The sequence below is a fragment of the Mobula hypostoma genome, chromosome 14 (genome assembly GCF_963921235.1).
Source record: "Mobula hypostoma chromosome 14, sMobHyp1.1, whole genome shotgun sequence".
NCBI classification, from domain to species: Eukaryota; Metazoa; Chordata; class Chondrichthyes; order Myliobatiformes; family Myliobatidae; genus Mobula; species Mobula hypostoma.
Window position 1 is genome coordinate 73,640,024 of NC_086110.1, and position 6,000 is coordinate 73,646,023.

Here is a 6,000-nt window from a genome sequence, read left to right on the forward strand (position 1 = left end):
TCCGAGATGCAGCACAGAGCATCATAGGAAGTCATTCCTGCCTGTGGCCATCAAACTTTACAACTCATCCTTTGGAGGGTCAGACAGCCTGAGCCAATAGGCTGGTCCTGGACTTATTTCATAATCTACTGGCGTATTTTACATATTACTATTTAACTATTTATGGTTTTATTACTATTTAATTATTTATGGTGCAACTGTAACGAAAACTAATTTCATAGTCATAGTCATAGTCATAGTCATACTTTATTGATCCCGGGGGAAATTGGTTTTCATTACAGTTGCACCATAAATAATAAATAGTCATAGAACCATAAATAGTTAAATAGTAATATGTAAATTATGCCAGTAAATTATGAAATAAGTCCAGGACCAGCCTATTGGCTCAGGGTGTCTGACCCTCCAAGGGAGGAGTTGTAAAGTTTGATGGCTACAGGCAGGAATGACTTCCTAAGACGCTCTGTGTTGCATCTCGGTGGAATGAGTCTCTGGCTGAATGTACTCCTGTACCCACCCAGTACATTATGTAGTACAGTTCCCCCGGGATCAATAAAGTATAACTATGACTATGAACTATGAACTACTATGAATTGATTTATTTGCTTATTTATTATGTTTTATTTTATTTATTATTATTATTTTTTCTCTTTCCCTGCTAGATTATGTAATTCATTGGACTGCTGCTGCTAAGTTAACAAATTTCACGTCACATGCCGGTGATGATAAACCTGATTCTGATTCTGATTACGTAATCCTTCCCCTCACCTTCTTATTCTGGCATCTTCCCCCTTCCCTTCCAGTCCTAGTGAAGGGTCAGCCTGAAAAGTCAACTCTTTATTCTTCTTCATAGATGCTGCCTGACTTGCTGATTTCCTCCCGCGTTGTGTGTCTGCTACCACGGTGAGAGGGCCTGTTATAGTGGCATGGCAACCACTCAGTGAACTGTACCAGAATCAGATTCAAAATTCCAATCAGGTTTAATAGCAGGAAGTTTGTTGTATTGTAGCAGCAATTCAGTACAAGACATAAAAGTTTTCTAGGAGTTTGAAAATAAATGAATAATGCAAAAGACAAATGAGGAGGTAGTGTACAAGGGTTCATGGACTGTTGAGAAAGGTAATGGCAGAGAGCAAGAAACTGTTTCCAAAATACTGATTTTGGGTATTCAGGCTCCTCCTTGATGATAGTAACAAGAAGAGGATATGCCCTGGATGGTGATGGTCCTTAGTGAGGACATGTCCAGATGGTGATGGTCCTTAAGGCTCTGCCTTTTCAAAATGTCCTCAATGGCTATTCGAAACAGCTGAGCAAGCTAAATATGTCAAAGGCAGAAACATTGCACGGGGCTGTAAAGGCAGACAATGCTCAGCAGACCATCAGTAGTATCTGCAGGATGCACTGCTTCCAGGAGGCAACGTCCATCATCAAAGATCCCCTCCATCCAGACCATGCCATCTTCTCACAGCTATCAATGGGCAGGAGGAACAGAGGCAGCAATCCCACAGCACCAGGTTCAAAACCGGCTGCATCCCTTCAACTAATCCGTCCTTGAACCAATCAGCAAAACCCTCATCGTGACAGTTTATCAACACGATGGCCACGTGGATCAGCTTGTACTAAACTGGACCTCTTTTTTGTTCTAATGTTTTCTTATTGTAAAAATAGTGTATAATTTCTGTTTAAGTTGTGTTTATTTTTGAACGTTTCCATCTAATGCTATGTGCCTCTGATGCAGCAGCAAGAGTGTGTTTCATTGCACCTGTGCATGCATGTACTTGCGCATCAGACGATAGACTGGATTTTGACTTTGACTTTGGTAATCCAAAGGAATTCAGAGAGTGATGAGACATTTCTATGAAGTAAATATAAAGAGCCATTTGGCAGAACACTGGGCTAAATGTGAGCAATTAGGGATCGAAAATTAATGACATTCATGTCATGGGCAGAGATCAAAGTTCAAAGAACATTCATAATTAAAATACATAGCATACTGTATGTCAACATACACAACACTGAGATTCATTTTCTTGTAGGCATTCACAGTGAATACAAGAAATATAAAAGAATCAATGAAAGATGTACCCAACAGGATGGACAAACAACCAGAATGCAAAAGACAACAAATTGTGCAAATACAAAAGAGTGAATGAATGAATCAATCAATCAATCAATAAATAACTACCATAGAGAACAGAAGGTGTAGAGTCCTTGAAAGTGAGTCCATAATTTGTGAAATCAGTTCAATGTTTGGGTGAGTGAAGTTACCCACTCTGATTCCGGAGCCTGATGTTTGAGGGGTCATAACTGTTCTTGAGCCTGGTTGTGTGGGTCCTGAGGCTCCTGTACCTCCTTCCAAAGGGCAGTGGTGAGAAGAGAGTATGGTCTGGATGGTGGGGGTCACTGAAGATGGATGCTGCTTTCCAGCGACAACACTCCATGTCGTTGTACTCAGTGGTGGGAAGGGCTTTGCATGTGATAGACTGGGCCGCATGCAGTACTTTTTGTAGCTTTTCCGTTCAAGGATATTGGTGTTCCCATAAGACCATAAGACATAGGAACAGATTTAGGCCATTTGGCCCATCGAGTCTGTTCAGCCATTCAATCATGGCTGATCCCTTTTTTTTCTCCTCCTCAACCCCAGTTCCCGGTCTTCTCCCCGTAACATTTGATGCCATGTCCAATCAAGAACCTATCAATCTCTGCCTTAAATTCACCCAGCGACCTGGCCTCCACAGCTGCATGTAGCAAAAAATTCCACAAATTCACCACCTTTTGGCTGAAGAAGTTCCTCCACTGCTCTGTTTTGAAAGGGCGCCCCTCTATCCTGAAGCTGTGCATTCTTGTCCTAGACTCTCCCACCATGGGAAACATCCTTTCCACATCTACTCAGTCTAGGCCTTTCAATATTCAAAAGGTTTCAATGAGATCCCCCGTTATCCTTCTGAATTGCAGCGAGTACAGACCCAAAGCCATCAAGCGTTCCTCATATGATAACCCTTTCATTCCTGGAATCATCCTTGTTAACCTCCTCTGGACCCTCTCCAATGCCAGCACATCTTTTCTAAGATGAGGGGCCCAAAACTGTTCACTATACTCAAGGTAAGGCCTCACCAGTGATGCAACCAGTCTATGTTCTCTCCACTGTGCATTTATAAAAGTTTGTCAAAGTTTTAGATGACATGACGATTCTTCGCAAACTTCTAAGAAAGTAGAGGCACTCCCCTGCCTTATTTGTACTTACATGCTGGACCCAGGACAGGCCCTCTGAAATGATAACACCAAGGAATTTAAAGTTGTTGACCCCTCCACCTCTAAATGGAAAATGACAAAGATGCAACAGAGGAAGCAATCCAGTTAACATCACACCGAGGAATTGCAGAACAGTGGTAAGAAGTTTCCATACAAGATACCACAAGAGACTCTTGAAGAAGTCTTCGAAGATGCTCGTTGCATTAGAATCCCCGAGTCTTGTGATCAACCAGGAATGTGAGACGCTGTGTGTATTGAATCCAAAAACAAAGAAGCAGAAAAAAGAGAGAAACAGGGCACTGAGAGTGGAGGTTAGGCCACGTTACTGATTTTATAAGCAAACAGATGTAGACTGAATGCAAACAAACCGGTGTATGTGCCTTTAGCCATTCAGCACAACGTGCAGATCGAGCATTCTTGAAAAGGATGTGCCATCGTAATATGGGCGCCATGATTGTATAGTGGTTAGTGCAATGCTGTTAGAGCTTGGGATGACAAAAGTTCAGAGTTCAATTCTGTTGTCTTCTGTAAGGAGTCCAATTTCAAAGACATACTGGCCAGGTTAATTGGTCATTGTAAATTATCCTCTGATTGACCATAAGACCATAAGATATAGGAACAGAATTAGGCCATTTGGCCCATCGAGTCTGCTGCGTTATTTCATCATGGCTGATCAATTTTCCCTCTCAGCCCCAATCTCCTCCCTTCACCCTGCATCCCTTCATGCCCTGAACAATCAAGAATCTACCAACCTCTGCCTCAAAATGTATCGAATATCTTGGCCTCCACAGCTGCCTGTGGCAATGAATGGCACAGTTTCACCGCTCTCTAGCTAAATAAATACCTCCTCATCTCTGTTCTAAATGGCTGTCCCATTATTCTGAGGCTGTGTCCTCTGGTCTTAGATTTCCCCCACCGTAGGAAACATCCTCTCCATGTCCACTCTATCAAGGCCTTTCAACACTTGATAGGTTTCAATGAGCTCCCCCCTCGTTCTTCTGAATTCCAGTGAGTACAGACCCAGAGCTATCAAACACTCCTCATTTCATAAGCTTTTCAATCCCAGAATCATCTTCCTGAACCTTCTTTGAACTCTCTCCAATGTCAGCATATCCTTTCTTAGATAAGGGGCTCAAAACTGCTGTGAGTTAGGGTTAAATTGAGGTTGTCAGGGGTTGCCAGGATAATGGCTGAAAGGGCCTATTCCATGCTGTACCCCTAAATAAATATTGTAAATATTCCAAACTAACATACCACTTAGTGGGTACATCTCAAATAACAATGAACGTAGAACAGTACAAACAGTGCATGTCCTTCAGCCCACAATGTTGTTCCAACCTCTTAACCTAATCCAAGATCAACCTAAACCTCCCTCCTGCATAGCCCTCCATTTTTCTTTTATCCATGTGCCTATATGAGAGTATCTTAGATGTCCCTAACGTATCTGTCTCCAATACCACCCCCAGCATTGTGTTCTACGTACTTCTCACTCTCTGTGTAAAGAACCTTCACCTGACATTCCCAATATGCATCCTCCAATCACCTTCAAAGTATACCCTCTCATATCAGCCATTGCTGCTCTGGGAAAAAGGCACTGGCTATTCACTTGATCTAAGCCTCGATCTCGCTTAACTGATTCTCCTAGGACTAGCTCTCCAATCCAGGCAGCATCCTGGTAAATCTCTTCAGTACCTTCTCTAAAGCTTCCACATCCTTCCTATGATGAGGTGGCCAGAACCGAGCACAATGTTCTAAGTGTGTCCAACCAGAGTTTTATAGAGCTTCAACATTACCTCACGGCTCTTGAACTCAAATAGGTTTATGGACGATTATGATGAGAGGAGAATGATTTAGGAACTTGAAGGTAATTCTTTTTACACAGAGGGTGGAATAAGCTCCCAGAAGAAGTGATCGAGGCAGGTGCAATAGCAACTTCAAAAAGGGATTTGGACAGGCGCATGATCGGAAAGGTTTAGAAGATTTTGGGCCAAACACATATGGGACTAGTTTGACAGGACATCTTGGTAGTACTGAAACACCTCGGCTGAAGGGCCTGCTTCAAGTTCAAGTTTATTGTCATTCAACTGCACACACGTATACTGCCAAATGAAACAATGTTTGTCGGGACCAAGGTGCACAACACAGCACATATAACTCACATACAATTCTGCATATGTATAACCCAAATGAAGCAACGTTTGTTGGGACCAAGGTGCACAACATAATACATATAACTCACATACAATTCTGCAGATGTATAACCCAAATGAAAGAACATTCCACCAGTCCAAAGTGCACAACACAGTACATATGACTCACATAAACCATACACATGTATATCACCGAACGACACAACTTTCCTCCTGCCCAAGATGTACACACAGCACTTAAAGTAACATTATCACAAATAAATTAACGAATAATAAGAAGCATTTACAACACAAGTTAAAAAGTAAACGGTATATTGCCACTGGCTCTTCATACACGGTAAGACCTTGTGGTAGCAGGAAATTCAGTAGTGTCAGGGCCTGGGAGAAAAAGCTGTTTCCCACCCTAACAGTTCTTGTCTGAATGCTACCATACCTTCTGCCTGATGGAAGTCTACAAAGTACCCAGGACACCTTCAGGGAGCGGTGTCTCAGAAAGGCAGTGTCCATTATGAAGGACCTCCAGCACCCAGGGCATGCCCTTTTCTCACTGTTACCATCAGGTAGGAGGTACAGAAGCCTGAAGGCACACACTCAGCGATTC